The sequence below is a fragment of the Bradysia coprophila genome (genome assembly GCF_014529535.1).
Source record: "Bradysia coprophila strain Holo2 chromosome X unlocalized genomic scaffold, BU_Bcop_v1 contig_130, whole genome shotgun sequence".
Lineage (NCBI taxonomy): Eukaryota > Metazoa > Arthropoda > Insecta > Diptera > Sciaridae > Bradysia > Bradysia coprophila.
This window is the reverse complement of record NW_023503296.1, coordinates 139,359-156,579: the sequence shown is the minus strand read 5'-3', so window position 1 is coordinate 156,579 and position 17,221 is coordinate 139,359.

Below are 17,221 nucleotides of genomic sequence, written 5' to 3'. Positions count from 1 at the left end.
AGTTTTTAAATCTTTCAAAAGTGGACTTTTGTCGAAGTATAAAATCTGCTACTGCTTGAAGGCAATCGACTCCAGACGATCGACTCCTTCATTGAACAAGGAAGTCACATGTTCTCAGTCATTAAAACATTCAAGACTATTTACCATCGTAATGTTCACCGAAATGGCTGTTGTGTTCGGATTGATTAGCGTGTCGCTCAAAATCGAATAACTTTTCTCGTTCACTGAGTTCGACTGGCTGTCGTTTCTGCTCTGCCAGTTCCAGACTTGATGTATCAAATTTTCAGTTGTTTTGGTCGGGAATTTGTCTTTTGACAATATTTGTTTGATCTGTTTTCTTTGTTAAACGATCGGTGACTTAATGTAATAAACTCTACTCATTAATACTTTCGCCACATTCATGACCACGTGCCTTGGGGTGCCTCGTATAGACGTGTACCGCATGTTACGTTTGTATCTGTTATCGATAATGATTTCAGAAATAAATGTTCAAAGAAACGCACAAAGAGATTGAAAATCAATCTCTTTAAAATGCTTACCAAATGAAGTAATAGATTAGGAAGGTTAAAAAAGCGTGTCCAGCTATGAGTAAAAGATTCATTGTGCAGTAGAAATCAACTGAAAAAAATAAATTTAAAAAGTTTAAAGCTTCAACCGTTTTCATTTGTGACTATGAAAATCGTGGAAAACAAGGACACAAAATGTAACAACTATGAAACACAAATAGTTTTTCTCAGAAAAGTATTGTAGAGCTCGATAGAAAAACTACAAAATTAGCAAACCAACGCCTCATGCAAACGGTTAATACAAAGCTTTGTCGTGCGATGACACTCAAACAACAATTCATGGAAATGACAAACAAAGTCCTGTTTTTTTCTTCTTTTCGTCTTGAATTAAAGTGAAAAAGATATGCGTTTCACCATTTCATTCATATAATATAATGTACTGCAAAGGATGTATCCAATTAGAGCAAAATTAAGCGTTACTTGTAAGATGAAAAAGAAACTGATGTTTATGTTCAATGTACGTAGCGATTGCCTTTTTCAATAATAATTTTTCCCAAAAATTCTTTACAATTTAAAAATAAATAAATATTTTGACACAGAACATAAAAACGCTGAGCAGAAAAGTGATTTTAATTAACCGTAAAAGGTGGACAGGACACCAAACATAAAACATATTTTTTTAATAACACAAAAAATCAAAAAAAAAGGAAAAAAATATACCAAACCTTGTGGTCTTAGAGTATAACAAAAACAAACATCCTTGTTTGTTCTTTTTGCAATGGTAAAAATATGCCGACACGGTGCAAATAGGTTTAGGATATTTTTTTATGTATACACGAATGTTCACTGAAAAGAATGACATGTAAATGAAAGCGACTTGGAAAGGCAAACACGAATTGTATTCTACTTTAATAGGTTTTTCAAAAAGGACATACCTGTTAAATTTAATACCATTTGTAACGTTAAAATATATTTATAAAAAAATAATTTGTTTAGCCGAGCTATGACTTGGATTATAAGAGATTTGAAGTGATACTTAAGTATCCATGCAGTTAGAGCTCTCGCTAACTTCTTCTCGTATATTTCGAAAGGTTTTTGATTTTAAATATTCCTTTCATAGTTGGTGTTTTGTTATGGTAATGTGGTACCACCACCATCACTTAACTCTTTTTCGACGATCCGGAAAACTTGAGTCCTAGTTGAAAGTTGTTTACACTCACCCTATCTAAATCTATCTGTAAAAGTCGAAGCCTCAGTCATTTGGATAAAGTAATGCAAAAGGGATTCATTGAAAAATTAATTAACCATATCGGACATAGATATGTTGGGCAAACTCTGAAACTGCGACGCATCAGACTTTAGTAGTATGAAGACGCGTTTTTTTTTTAGAGCGTCAAGTCATCTCCAACGATATCAAAGTGATCCTTTAGGATGCGGGTCACTAATAAAAACATAGGATTTATTTGAGTTTCACACTGTATGAAGGGTGAGTGGGTCCCAATCTTTCACAAACGGCAAGCATAGCAGTAGTTTTACTATCGGATCTATTACTTCATTTGATCTATGTACTTTCTAGCGATTAATTTAGAGAATTTCAACTAGTGGTTTAACTCTGGCCGAATTGTTGTCTGGGCATTTCCACATGCAGTGATAAGGAAAAATTCCGAAATTGTGAGTTATTATGATTCATAATTGATTCCACAAGAATTTCATTGAACAAATGAAAATCTAGATTTTTAATTTATGAATTTGATTGGTCACGCGCTCGCAACAAGATTGAAATACTAAAACAAAAAATCTAGATTTTCATTTGTTAAACAAATTTTGTGTTGAACCATTACTAAAGCTAAACAGCTCCTAAAACAGAAAACATTTCGCCCTTTAGTACTAAACCTAAGTGATTCGATATTTCCATTATGAGGATTACTTGTTGAATTCATGTTCCTTCTGCTAACAGCGATAAATAAATATCAAACATTAAAGAAAGAGTGAACTATAAAATTTGCAGTGAGATAAACATCCACTCTAATGGGGCTTTTCTCGAACTATCGTACTGACATTTTAGAATTTTGCAAATTATATCCTAATAGTTGAGCAATTATGTGTCACATAAACAAAAAGAAAAACGACATAAATTCTCTAAAAACGCGCGATTTAATACCAAAGATTATACAATTTTCTGAAGCTATTTTCCATCACAGCCTACAGTCCTCTCATTTTTGAGATGCGCAGTTTTTTTTGTTGGATTTGCCAACTGGTCTACAAAGACACACTCTTTGGTACAGATTTAGTTAATCCACAATGAGGGGTAACGACTACAAAATTGTGTGAAAACTTTTACCCAGTTTTTAGAGACTGCTCTTCTATGATGGTTTCTCGTAAAGATGTGACACCATTTCCCCGAGAGTCAGAACCCCTAGATCCTAGATCCAAAGCTAAGCATGTCTTTGTACGTTGACGTTATCTATTTGTCGATGTGCATTACATAGCACACAACAATGAGTGCAAAAATATACTGTTTAGGTTGTGTTTTGATATTGTTAACTTTACCGCAAAGAGTGTGTGTGTTCGTGACCCAGCTGGTGAATTCAGCCGTAGCAAAACATCGCACAGCTCATATAATTTACCGCTGTAGGTAATTTATTGATTCGGAATCCATAAACAAATTGAGAAAAGTATTACTAAACATGGGTAAAGCATCTTGAAAATTGAATAAATAAAACAAAAACGAAAAAAATAAAAAATTATTGAAACTAAAATAACATTTTTGCCGTGTGTAGTGTATGCAATTGAAAGTCGCATGTTATTATAGATTTATATAATACAGGTAACAATATTAATGTGAGAGTATTTTGTATATAAATTAATGTACAATGATAAATATCTTTTAAACTTTGCCTGCCTTCTTATTATATGGTCACCGAGCAGCAATTAATTAGTCAAATCAACTTTTGCATGCACACGTTTATGTATGCAGCAAAGTGTTGATTCTAATTAATTGAGCGTGAAATATGAAAAGCTCTACACATTTGTGTATGTATAAATGTATAAATATTATCATTAGACAGGCGATTTCGAATCAGATAGTACTGTTAGGCAATAATATTCTTCATTCAAGTTTATAATAAATGCATAAAGATTATAAATCGTGGATAACAATAACTGCGAGTCTTTGATATTTACTCTACAGAATGTCTGCTTGTTCTGGAGACTATTGAGAAAACAACTAATCTCGTAGGTGAAAAGATGCAACAAGTTGTTCACAAAAAAAGAAATACTTGAGATAAAGCTATAATAAAAAGAAAAGAAAAAGTTGCTGGGCATTACGTATCGGGTGGGTGTTGCATACGAGGGGAAAACCACTCTCAAAACTGTGTACCACAAATTCAATTCCCAAATTCTCCAATGAATTCCCAATTTAATTCCAGCCCGTTGCTAAAATTGAATTCGATTTCAAAAACATTGCGAAATACTACAAACAACCGTACAATAGTACAAACAATTCCAAACATTTCATTTAACACTAGCAGAAACAGTTATTTGTTTACGAGAGAAAAAAGTTGGAAATTTAATTTCGAGGGTGTTGTAATCCGTGCCTACAACGTCTTTTACAACAAAGACTCCCAAAGTTTCAGCTGAAAAATGAACTTCGTCCTATGTTCTGATTTGTGATCTGCTGCTGTTAATATTTGCAATTCGCAGAAAGAATTGATCTAGTTCCTCGTTTGTTAAATGAAATGTCTTGATTGCAAACACAAAACCACAACAACCCCTAAATCAGAGAATATGACTGGATTTTCTTTTCTTTGACTGTAAATAATCCACTAACAATCCAACCAATTCTAAAAATTTCCCATAATTCCAGAAATATCAATAATAAGCAATGAACGAAAAAATTGTTTTACTGATATTCTTCCCTCCTGAATCTAAATCAGGAGAAAATAAATTTATAGCACGTCTGGATCAGGAGATAGCCCCGGTTTTAAGTTAAATAAGAATTCCATTAGTGTGAGAGAGACAACAATATTCGTCTCGCTCACACCAGTCGAATTCTAATTTAACTTAAAAAAAGGTCTAGCTCCTGATTCAGACGTCCTAGAAATTTATTTTTTCTGGATTTATAATCAGGAGGGAAAAATACCGATAGGTTTTCGAACTTGTAACTGCAACGGGTGTCGAGATCGACGTAAATCGTAGAATTTTTTTTTGTTCAGATCTACGATTTACGTCGAAAAATGTATATAAAAAATTGGTTTCTCGGTCCAGAGATTTAATTACTAAAAATTTGCAACTTCAAATTTTTCACAAAATTCCACCCAATTCCGTACCTTCTTACACATTTTGTCACCTGGTTTTCAAAGCACGAGTTCTTAACGCAAACTTGTGCCACGTGTTCTAAAGACATATAAATTTATTGAAACGAACATTGGCTATTGGGTTGAGTTGCAACTTTGGACCTTGGTGGCTCCAATGCATTCATGATTAGAAACAAGAAATTTCCTACTCTAAATCAGATGTATTTTGTATAGCCAGTGGCGTCAGTGGCGGACATTTCTCACTGTGGCTGTTGCACCTGATGTGTAGCTGACATCCAGTACTACCATCCCAGATTCTTTGGAGAAGTTTTTCCTTTGAATAAGTTGTACCTTTGCAATGGTCTGACTAGGCGATAGGCGTGGACTGGCCATACAATGTAGCCACCACAGGGCTATTTTGGGTCATCCCGACTCTGGGTCTGTCTCAGTTGAGAAGGTTAGCCGTAAAACTAATGTTACATTTTCCCACAATGATTTTAATGTACGTATGGGTTTAAATTTGCAACGGAGCAGAAGGAATGTTGAAGACAAAAAATCCAACAGAAAGCAAAAGTTATTATTTTGTGACCTAGAAGTTGTGATTTCATGCTCTTACTTTCGAGACGCTCTATTGCCCGAAGTTGTGTAAGCAAAAGCTTAGTTTCGAATGTAATGTTACTCATAGAGTAGTAAAACATCAATCCGTTCCTATAATTGAAATCGGTGAATTATCGTATTTAATCACCGATTGATACGTTGAGTTAATAAATCCGTTCAGTTAATAAATGGATCGCAAATAAATTTGGTTTTTTTTTAGTGTGTTTATAAATCGAAGGCGACAAAAAAAGATCACGAACGTAGTTAATGGATTGATTCGAAAAATTAATTTCCAAAAAATCGTTACACGTCATTAATCCTTTTTTTTATTTATAGAACCTTTCGATGATTTCTCATCAATCGGATTTTGTTTACACAGTGTGTTTCGTATTCATAATTAAATTTGTCATATTTTGTTTGTTTTTTTATGTTTTCTGTCGGTCATCACATCATTGAAACAAATTTTTTGAGTATAAACAAAACCAAAATGTATTTCCTTTCTACATTGAACTTGCCACATGTTTGTATATATATTCATGATATAAACATATTAGCATGACAACCGGATTATGTAGAGCAATTTAATATTATTATAAATTTGAGTTTTGAGTTCCTAACCGATTCTCTGTTGTGTATGTCATGTGTGAATTTTGATGATGTAATTTTTTTTGGGCATTTAAAAGTCTATACGGTTACGGATGCACAACAAAGAAATCAATAATTGAATTGAAAATTGATTTTGATGAGTTTGTTTAAGAGGATTCAGATTGAAATAACCGTTCCTATTTATGAAGTGACTATTTGCATCCGGGTGCAAATAGTATTCATTGCCCTATATTTGCACCCTCGCCAAAAAAAAGATGTTACAACACAGGAATAGCATATTGGTACCTAGGACAAAAAGTCTTTTTTAACGTGTGAGAGATTTACAGACGAAGGCGAGAATTGACAAGATTTGAAATCAATCGATTAAAAATACTTTGATCAATGGAAGTATTAGACCAGATAATAATACTGGTCATATGCTTGCCGTCTGTAACAGGCTAACTTTATGACAGAGGTAAATTCATTTGACTTTACTTGTGAGGTAATGTGGCCATCGCTCGTAAATTAAAACGCCATACTTTACACATGAAATAATTTGATATCTCGTATCACGAGTGGAAAGTGGCCTGAGAAAACAAAAAAAAAACTGTGTTTGGTTTCGGAAGCAAATACTAGTTTCCCAACGCATGCTAAAATGTTTTTTTTAGCGAAAGAGAGCCAGAGGCGAGTTAAAAAGTTTTTAGGCATAAGTTAGGACCAACGTTTTTCCTAAACGACAATTGGTCGAATGATACTTTCGCATTAGAACTGTCACTTTATTTATGTTTTCAAAAGTATTACGATTCATGTTTTCGTTTCGTGGATAAAAGAGTTTACATCTGAGAGAAATAGGAAATTCCAACTCTAGTAGAATTGTAATTTCCCATTTTATCTCCTCATACAAATTGGCCTACCAATTTGGGTGCTGCCCTTTAATATTTGAAATTAAATGTCGAGTTTTCCGTCTTATCGACTCAAAAGAGTCTTCTTACCAGGGCTTTTACATGTGAAGATTACGTACATTTACACAATCTGGAAAGGTTCCTCCAGGCTACAAATGTACAAAGTGTCTTAAATGTCATTCGAATGTAATCGATTTGGCTAATTAAAAAAAAATAAAAATAACGAAAAAGGCCATAGAAACAACGAAGCCACTTCGATCTACTGTTATTTTAGAGAAACAGATAAAACGTGACGGAAAAATTAGGGAATTTTATTCCCCTAAAATATGCCCTGATTCCAATCCAATTTGTTTTCAGTTGTTACAAATGGAATAAAAATGTAATGGTACTTAAACAGTAGTTCCTTTACACGTACATTACGTCCGAGATTCCTCTTCGGGTCGGGCCATCCCCACTCGTCAAAATAAAAATTGGAACCTCGGATTTAATTTCCAACTCAATTAGTTTTAACCACAACGTGTACAACGTCCATCTAGAGTCTTCCAAAAAATCCCTATTTCAATTTGTCTTTGAAGTTGATGTGGCTTACAATAGATAACCCAACCGAAATTCTTTTGCTTTTTTCGTTTCTTTTTTATAATAAATTATAGTAAATTAAGAATCGGTTTGATGTTTCAAGTCGAAATTCATAATTTAAAGCATTTCCGGTTTTAAAATTCTCTAACATTTAATTCGCATCTGGCAAAAAAACGTTAATTCCACACACGGTATGGGGTCTTTTGAATACTTTGCATTCCATTTAGGGGGAGGGATCTGATTTCCATGCATTCAGCTATATATTTAATTACATTTTTGATCGCCATACTCTTCTGTCAACTCTGTGTCTATGTGATGAGCCAGCCGACTTTATTAATGATTTTTTTAAAATTAGAATTATGGTTTTGTCGAAGTACCCACAAGGAAAATAGTAGATTATGTCCTTTGCTGCAGCCTGTAATCACAGAAGTCTAAATACAATTACTCAGTCAGCCCCCAGGAAGTTAATTTTAACGCTTATGTCAATGAAGTAATTACTCATTTTCCGGTGGTAAAGTGAGTAATATTATAGTCGAAAATGCTTCCGAAAAGTTTTACAATTTTTTGTCGTATGTTTCTCGCTTGAACTGTCAGTTTGCTTAAGTTTTCAAAAATGGTATGACGAATCGATGTTTTTGTTTCGTGGAGAAAAACGGTAATTCAAACCATATGAAAAATGTACCTCTCGAATAAATAGGAAATTCCAACTCGAGGAAAATTACAGCACTCGCTTCGCTCTATCGTATTTCGTTGTTACAGAAAATACAATGTTTTTGTAGCAGACGTTCTAATTTTCCATACTCGCTACGGTCGAAAAACTAAGGACTTTGTGCAACACAGTGCACAATGTACTACGACGGCCCAAGGGCTGTTTGAAATTAACCATTCATATGGTGGGAGTTGTGTAAAAAAGGAAATTTAGCCTGAGGTTTGAAATGGAAAATACACTGAGCTGTAGTCCAATCCTTATTTCTCTTTGTTCTTCTGAAAATTTCCTACTCTTTGATTTATGTTTGAATTTCTGTCATTTAAATTGATTGACAAATTAAGACAAATGCAGCAAGAAAAATTACGACCCACATTCTATGTAGCTTTTATGCAATTTATTTATTTTGTTTAAATTTCCCATTTACTTTTCGTTGGCAAATGCACATTTTTTCGTGTCCAGTTAATGAGCAAACGTTTTGTATATGGGAAAAAATTCTAAAATTGTAAATTGCACACGACGTTAACTACAAAAGAATTTTGCAGAAAATAAAACCAAAATTCTGCATTAAAATGAACATCGACCACATTTAGCTTGACCAAAAATACCTTTGCTGGAAGAAGAATCTAAACTAAATATCAAAGAACCTATGTAATTTTCTCTTTTTTTTCGTTGATTTAGCAACCGGTTTGTATTTTAAATGCTTTTTAGTGTCTATTTTCGCTTTTTATATCTTTGTTTCCGATGCCTCCATATCGTTAGAGAGATGCATATATTCAAAATGATGCGTATATAGGTATATAAAAATACCTATACACCATATTATACTTCCATGTCTTAAACGAGATATTACTTACAAACACGAATATCAAACATAATATCTCTTCTCTACCTCCGCTGCTTAAGTAAACTTGAATTCGAACACGGTATTTATTATATATTTTTATAATATCATGTCTGTATGTACGATGTACATCTTCGATTAAAATTCAGCTATCTTTTAACTTTAATCATCCTGCTGTTTCCAGAAGGTTATTGTTACATACGTGTAAGCGTATTACCTTTTATACCTCCATCGTGCAGACACATTTATAACCGTTTAAATGTTATTAAACTCAATAAAAACGTGTAATAAAATGGATTTTAATAGTAAACAAATTAGTTAAAAAATTCATTGTTTGTGTCATCTATTTGGACGATGATTATTTTTTTTTTGGTTCGGACACGAAAATTGGTTGCATACGAATTGCCTAATTTCCCTTCCCACATCTATTTTTCTGTTTTTGGTTTGGTTGTTTGATTTCTGTTAAACCGAGTAATTGGCCGTAATTTCACGTAACTTTGGATGAACGCAGAGGTAATTAAATACATCGGACGGTTTCGTCTCAACCAAAACACAATCGGAGATTTCGTATTATTAAACAAAATCGGAGAGAAAATTGAGTATAGCGCGTTCAACGCATATATATAAATATGTTTCTATTCCGTCTTCCATCCGATCAACAAACATTATTGCTGCTGATATTCCCATTCAAAAATTTCAAATTCACTTTAAATTTATGAAACCAAATTAGTGAGTCAAAACATAATCTTTACATTTCAAACATTCATTCAGTGTTAACCGAACAAAAATATCTTTTTAATAAAAACCCTTCCCATCCATTCCCATACCGCTTTTTCATCGCCTGTATCATCTTATTATAATTTTTTTTTTCCTTTTCATTCTTCGTTCGTTCCTTCATTCATTTCTCATTCAAAACCGAAACTATGGAAAACCTCTACACACCAGAAACCACAAGAAAATATCCACCAAAAAGCAAAGACCACACAAGTACAGGCACGCGTTTGCTGACAGCATTTTACTTACTTTATAGGCGTTTGGATGTGTGTTAAATGTGCTGGCTATGGTGTATACTTAATAAATAAAATAACGTCGATGTGTGCGGGCGCACAACACTTCTTTTTCTTGTCTTTTGCTGGAAAGAACATTTTTACGGAGAGCCCGTTAAGCCACTGTGGCAGTTTACTAGTTTTTATTCAATGTTGAATTATATATTACAGCCGCTCATATAACGAGGAAAACACCTAATTGAATGATTATAAATAGTTGTTAGCGGACCTCACACGAGATGGCACGCGAATGGAATATGTGTGGGCTATTTTGATTTTTTAACGATATGAATGGTTTTGATGGTTCGAACGCAAATAGGGGTAATTTTTACTGGGTAATAATGGCATTGCCTTAGATTTGGTCGAGTATTCTGATTCATTCGGGATTTTACGTGAGTGCTTTTGACAGTTGCGGAACAGATCCCATCGATTTGTGTAGTACGCAGTTCGAAGGTATAGAAATTTGAATGTATTCAAGAATTATTGTGACGATTTTTATTAAATTGCCCCTTTGGCAAGGCAAGGTTAAGTTCGAAGATGTGCAGAATCGGTAGATTGGATCCAGATATATATAGTCTGACAAGTGCTATTTTTTCGGGGGCATCTATACATATACGTATATCTACTTGCACCTATACTACTAAAATTACCCGTACAATGGCGACACCAGTCGCAGGCCATATACCAGTTGTAGTTGGACACATATTGTCCTTTCATTCACAAAAAATTTATCAATGAATCAACAATTGGTGTTGGACTTCTGGTACGTGTAAGGAGACTGCGCGCCTCTACTATGAAATATTGAATGACCGAACTGACGTAAAATGAACTGAAAATTATTATAATTAAATTTGTATTAAGAGGTTCCGAGCGTACGCTGAAATTTTAGCCTACATTTGTGCGTTTCGAAATTTTTGATCGCTGATATCTTTTTACGAGAGCCCTTTTTGAAAAATGTACGACCACATTTTCGAGTAAAAATATGTCAGCTTTGAATAAAAAATAAAATTGTCTGTGAAAGTTCCATGTGCTTTCGAAATTTTTGATCGCTGATATCTTTTTACGAGAGCCCTTTTTGAAAAATGTACGACCACATTTTCGAGTAAAAATATGTCAGCTTTGAATAAAAAATAAAATTGTCTGTGAAAGTTTCATGTGCTTTGAGAAAACTGTACCGATGCCCCAAATTTGCATTAAAGGTACACTTTTCTCAAAGCACATGAAACTTTCACAGACAATTTTATTTTTTATTCAAAGCTGACATATTTTTACTCGAAAATGTGGTCGTACATTTTTCAAAAAGGGCTCTCGTAAAAAGATATCAGCGATCAAAAATTTCGAAACGCACAAATGTAGGCTACAATTTCAGCGTACGCTCGGAACCTCTTAATTGTTGAACTTGAATTGCTGAAGTTAATTATGGGATTTACAGCTCTGTTTGATATTATTTTCTTAAAAGATTTATATCTGTCAATAGTGACCTGACCTACAGTCTGCTTTCTTAGATCAATTCAGAGCAATGTGTAGTAATTGTGCAGGTCGATATGTAATTCCGTGCGATTTACGTTATTAAGAAATTTTCTTTGTCTCATCTTGTTTGCCATAAAAAGATGTGGAACAAATTTTAATTTTTTTTCCGAAAAATGGAAAATCGTTTTTCCGGACGGAAAAGTCATTCATATAAAAAATCTTCAAAGTCAATATCTCTAAAAATAAAGTGGAAGCATTATAATTTGATCGATTCTATTCATTTTTAAATAATTGTAGTTTTCGAAGAAATCATTTCGAAAACATTACAGTATAAAAGCTTACACATGCGCATTAGAGCTGTTTGCTCGCGGTAAACCTGCAGGTAATCCGTTCAAATGCACGTGTCTAAGCTTTTATACTGTAATGTTTTCGAAATGACTAATTTGAAAACTACAATTATTTAAAAATGAATTAAATGAGTAGAATCGATCAAATTATAATGCTCCGACTTTACAATATCTTTTTGAAAAATTTCTTCTGTTCTTGTAAGTATGGCTCATTTTCCGATATTTCTTGGAAGAACTTTTTTCTGGAGGTGCCGGAATAGAGTCGCTATTAGGGTTCTTCCAAAAAGTGTTCCGGAAAATCCATTAACTTTGAGGCCATTTTCCCTGGCAACTTCAAAATTTTTTTCCTTAAGAGTCGTCTGAATTCCCTGCAGTTATATAGTTCTAAGATTGGGAAGACAGTGGACCATGAAGACGTCACTTATTTTTAGACCCCTGGTGACTTCAAACTTTTTAAAAGTCCAAATGTTAGCCGAAAATTGGCCAAAAGCATGAGAAACGTCGGGAATCGACATTATTTTTGATGGGTTACTCCATAAACAGCAGGGCCTACTTTTTAGAAACTTTTAGAGAAAATCGAGAAATTCCAGAAAATTCAAGAAATTCAAGAAACTTCGAGAAATATTTCTTGAATTTCTCAAAGTTTCTTGATTTTCTCGAATTAGAGAAATTTCAAGAAATTCCAGAAAATTCAAGAAATTCGAGAAACTTCGAGAAATTCAAGAAATTTCAAGAAATTAATTTCTCGAGTTTCTTGAAGTTTCTCGAATTTCTCGAATTCGAGAAATTTTAAGAAATTCGAGAAAATTCGAGAAATTTCGAGAAATTCAAGAAATTAGTTTCCAAAAAGTAGGCCCTGATAAACAGTCACAAAAAAATGCATACTGGAACGGGACCAATAAAACAGTTATGTCACACGAAAAAGCTTTCGTAAAAGTAAATTAAAATTTTCATAGGGAAATCGTTAATAAAATACCAAATATGGAAATTTTCATAATCCTTGAACCGAAATCAAGGAGAGGGAAAGTATTGACTGGAATTAGTATCCCAAATTATAGCTACATATGTTTTATTAATCTAGAAATAACTTAAAAATCCTCATAAGGAAACATGACTTTACCAGGCCATATCTCAGGCTGGCCGGCCGGCTGAAATCTACTTGAACATAGCTTTCGAATGACATCACTGTTAAGAAAAATAAATTAGTCTCAAAGTTGATGAATTTTCCGGGACACTTTGTGGGAAAACCCTAATACCGACTCCATTCCGAGTCCTCAAAAAAAAGTTCTTCCATGAAATATCGGTAATGAGCCATACTTACAAGAACAGAATCAAAATTTTCCAAAAAGACATTGTATTTTCGGAGATATTCGACTTTTCATATGAATGGCTGTTCCATCCGGAAAAACGATTTTCCATTTTCCGGATAAACATTTGTTCCACTACTTTTTATGGCAAATAAGATGATACAAAGAACCTTTTTTTTATAACGTAAATCGTACGGAGCCATTTTTTTCGACATATAGATTTGGACTATGTATGGTTCGTATAATCTTCTCACAACGATGAAGTAGCGGATACTGTACCTCACGATGCCAAGTAAAAAATAAATGTGGACTACAAGCACTCTAAACAATTTAAGATTTCAAAGCTCCAAGGAAGTGTGCATATAAAGCATTCGAAACCGGTCGGTTAAAATACTTACAGCAAAAATAAACTTTTGCATAATTTCATAAAATCACGTCTCTAGTCTTTGCGACTCTCTTGTTTGCATTGTTAACACGTAATAAATTTTTCTCAACAAATTGTTGCATTTTTTCATGCAACCAGTTGTAGCGACTGCGATTTAAAAATCTTTACGAACTTCATAAATCAACAGCTGTGCTCGTTCCACACCACACTCAAAGCTTCCAAAACAAATACAAGAAAAATTATTGCTTTTACAATTTAAACTTCAGTGTAGTAGTGTCAGATGGCGCATGTTGATACCAAAATATTGCTGATACGCAAAGGTGTGCCATTTATGCGGTGAAATTAGATTGGTTGATTGGAACGAATGACACAATAGACACTTATTTTGATTTAACTTTAAACGAGCTTTAAAGCTTATATTACTAATTGCACGCATTGACGTATGATGGGTACACAAGGGAAATAATGAAAATTATATATTTTAGACTATTTTGAAGACCAAACATACTCGAAAATGAATTAAAAGTATCTTCACAATTTGTACTGCGTTTGAAATAAACAGAAAAAAAGCTCTAACAGAGTTCGTCGTTTATTTTGTTGATTGCAGTAGATTATGGTTAGCTGTCTTAGTATGTGGTTGTTATGTATGTGGAAGCCCTGGTTTTGAGGGGGTATAATGTACCAATGCATGTTAATTTGTGAAAATAAAAAATCAAAGCCCACCTCTGACCGATGGCGACTCGCTTGACGAACGAATAAAACGAGATCAGATTTCTTACTTTATAGATCATTGTCAATGTCGTTTGGAACGTCAAATAATTTCCGCCAAGTTTCAAAAATATATAAATCATATGCTTTTGTCAGACCCCATTCCCCAGTACAGCGAACGTAATTTATGAATGTGACATTCAGAATGCCCCCTTATGTAAAGGATTTTTCATACCTCGCCTTCGGCTCTGTCTGGAAACTTCTCACACGCTAAAAAAGACTTTTAATCCTAGGTAAGAAATGTACTATTTCAATGCAGAAAGAAGAATGTGCAAATACTTGTAGTATGAGTGACGACGGCCGAAAAGTTACAACATAAGTAAAGTTGTAGCACATCTTACAGAAAGATTTATCTGCTAATTAAAACATTTTGGGAAGACATTCTGTAATTCTGTAATTATTTGGCCGTTATCACCCTCACTATTGAGCAAAGTTTAATTTTAGAGATATATCAATGATTTATTCTGTGATTTTTTACTCACGTCTACTAAAATATCCAGTTAACTTTCGTCCTTTTTTATAACAAAAAAGGGGAAAATCAAAACGGATGAAACATGTTTGGAAGAAAATATTTTTAGCGCCGGCTGTGCAATTTTTCGAATAACTTTAGCATGAAAGAGTGGGTTTGTTACCAGGTCGATTTAATGTAAAATAAAAAAAACTGTGACTACAATGGGTGAATTATACTATTTTGGCCGGCTTTTCTCTGATCAGAGGAGAACGCACTTAAAACGTTTACTTTTTCATTCATGAATTTCGAAGTTTAGTGTAACAATAAACACTACGACAAGAACAAAACCGCATGATGTAATAAATTCAATGAATGACACACTCAAACTTTTTTCTTTTCTTTTTTTTTGAAAATATGAACGAACAAGACAATAAAAGTTTACAAAGGGACGCATATCGCACTGAAATACCATTAAAAAGCCGATATTCTCACACAACATCATTAAAAAAAATATATATTCAAGATCGAAGACTAAAAAGGACCGACAGAGAAAACATAACATAAATAAAGAAAGAAAAAAAAAAGTTAAATAAAACACAGAAATACGATAAGATGAGAGAAAAGAATGAAGAAGAAGAAAAAAATCCGCAACTGTTTGAGAACTATACATAAAAATATGGGAATAATAGTTATGAGTGGGTGGTCCACTTTGTTTAAAAAACTATCTGGCTTGTTAGACGGACATCTATGCGGTAAATATCATCTGTAAAAAGGTTAATTGAAAAATTGATGATGGTATTTAGGTATAATGATGGCAAACGAATTTTGATGTGAAGTAGAAGTGAAAAAAAAATAAGAAAATTTCACACAATAACGTCCTCCTCGTTGTCTTTTTTATCTGTTTTTCGAGTAAGTGAATGCTTATTTTACACTGATTTAAAGGCCATCAAATTTAAATGGAATTTTCAATTCGCTGTGACTGTTTGGCACACACTCATTTTTTTTCTTCTTCTCCTCGTCTCTTATTTTTCGAAAATTCAACGACATTGACGTTATTTATATTGGTCGGCTATTTGTGCTCGGCAGAATAAACTTGAACCTATAAAGTTTTTATACTCGAAAAACAATGTAGACCCTTGACGAAATAAAGGAGATATTTTTTTCAATGTTACAATGGCTTGTGTATGAGACGCATAAGATCATTGTAAATAAGATCAAATAAGTGCCCAGAATATAACTGAGCGGAGGATATTTATCGTTATAAAAAGATGGTCTCACGTATCACAGAGTAAAATAACCGTCAAATTATGGTTAACAATCTTTTTAGTCGAAAAATAATGAAGAGGTGTGATTGCACACAATTTTCCGTTTAATTACAATTTTTTTACGTCCATTTCGATCAGAAAAATGTTTGTAATAAACGGTGAATGGCGTGATGTGTGTTTACGCCTAGAAACGGTTTCCATAGTAACACAACAATTTCCTGAAGAATTACCACTTCTCACGAATTGTGATTTCTCGAGAACAAAGGCGTTTCGTCCTACAGAGTGTTTTAAGGGAATGTCAAAAAGAGTCTAACCATCTAACTCAGTTAATTTAACTGATTTGTTTCCACTTAACTGGACTTTTACATACAAATTTTGACATATTGAGTGCAGTTGAATGATTTTTTTTCACTCTATTTTTCTGCTCTTTTAACACTTCTATATTTTCGATGGTATCTTTTTACCAGAATCATATTTGGAAAATGTCAAACCGCAATTACGACCATAAACGTGCAAGATTAGAATAATAAATAAGTTTCTTTGGACCAGTTTGACCAGATGTATAACAAGTATTGTAAGTTGTGCTATAGCACAAAGAAAAAACTTTGTGATATCACAGGAAAATTCAAGAATATAAAATGTATTTGTCGTGACAATTCCCGTAATTTCCAATGCTCTGATGGAGGCAAATTTAATTTTCACCACAAATACGTTTTATATTCACCTCATGCATCTTCAAAGTTGTGTGCAACACAAGAAAATCGTTGTGATAGCACAAGAAATTTTTCTTATTTTGTGTCAACTCTCTCCGGCCGAAAATTTATTGTTGTTGTGGTTTCGTCTCATTTCAGTTTTCAAGCGCAAAAAACGTCGTTTGTGACTCGTGATGTGCTTGTCCTCGGCTCCGTCTTGTTAGGACAAGCTTACGACTAGTTCTGAAAAATTCAACTTTTCATCACTCGTAACAAAATGTACTATTTTGTGTACAAAATCATGGTTTCTGTGTACAGAATAGACATTTTGTGTACAAAAAGAAACAAACCAATGTAGGCTAAAATTTCAGCGAAGCATTTGCATTCATTGCTCTTAATACTTCTGAGGAGCTATTCATAAGTGTAACTACTTCTCTACCTTGTACACCATTACTCGATAGTTACCACCTTCCGATACT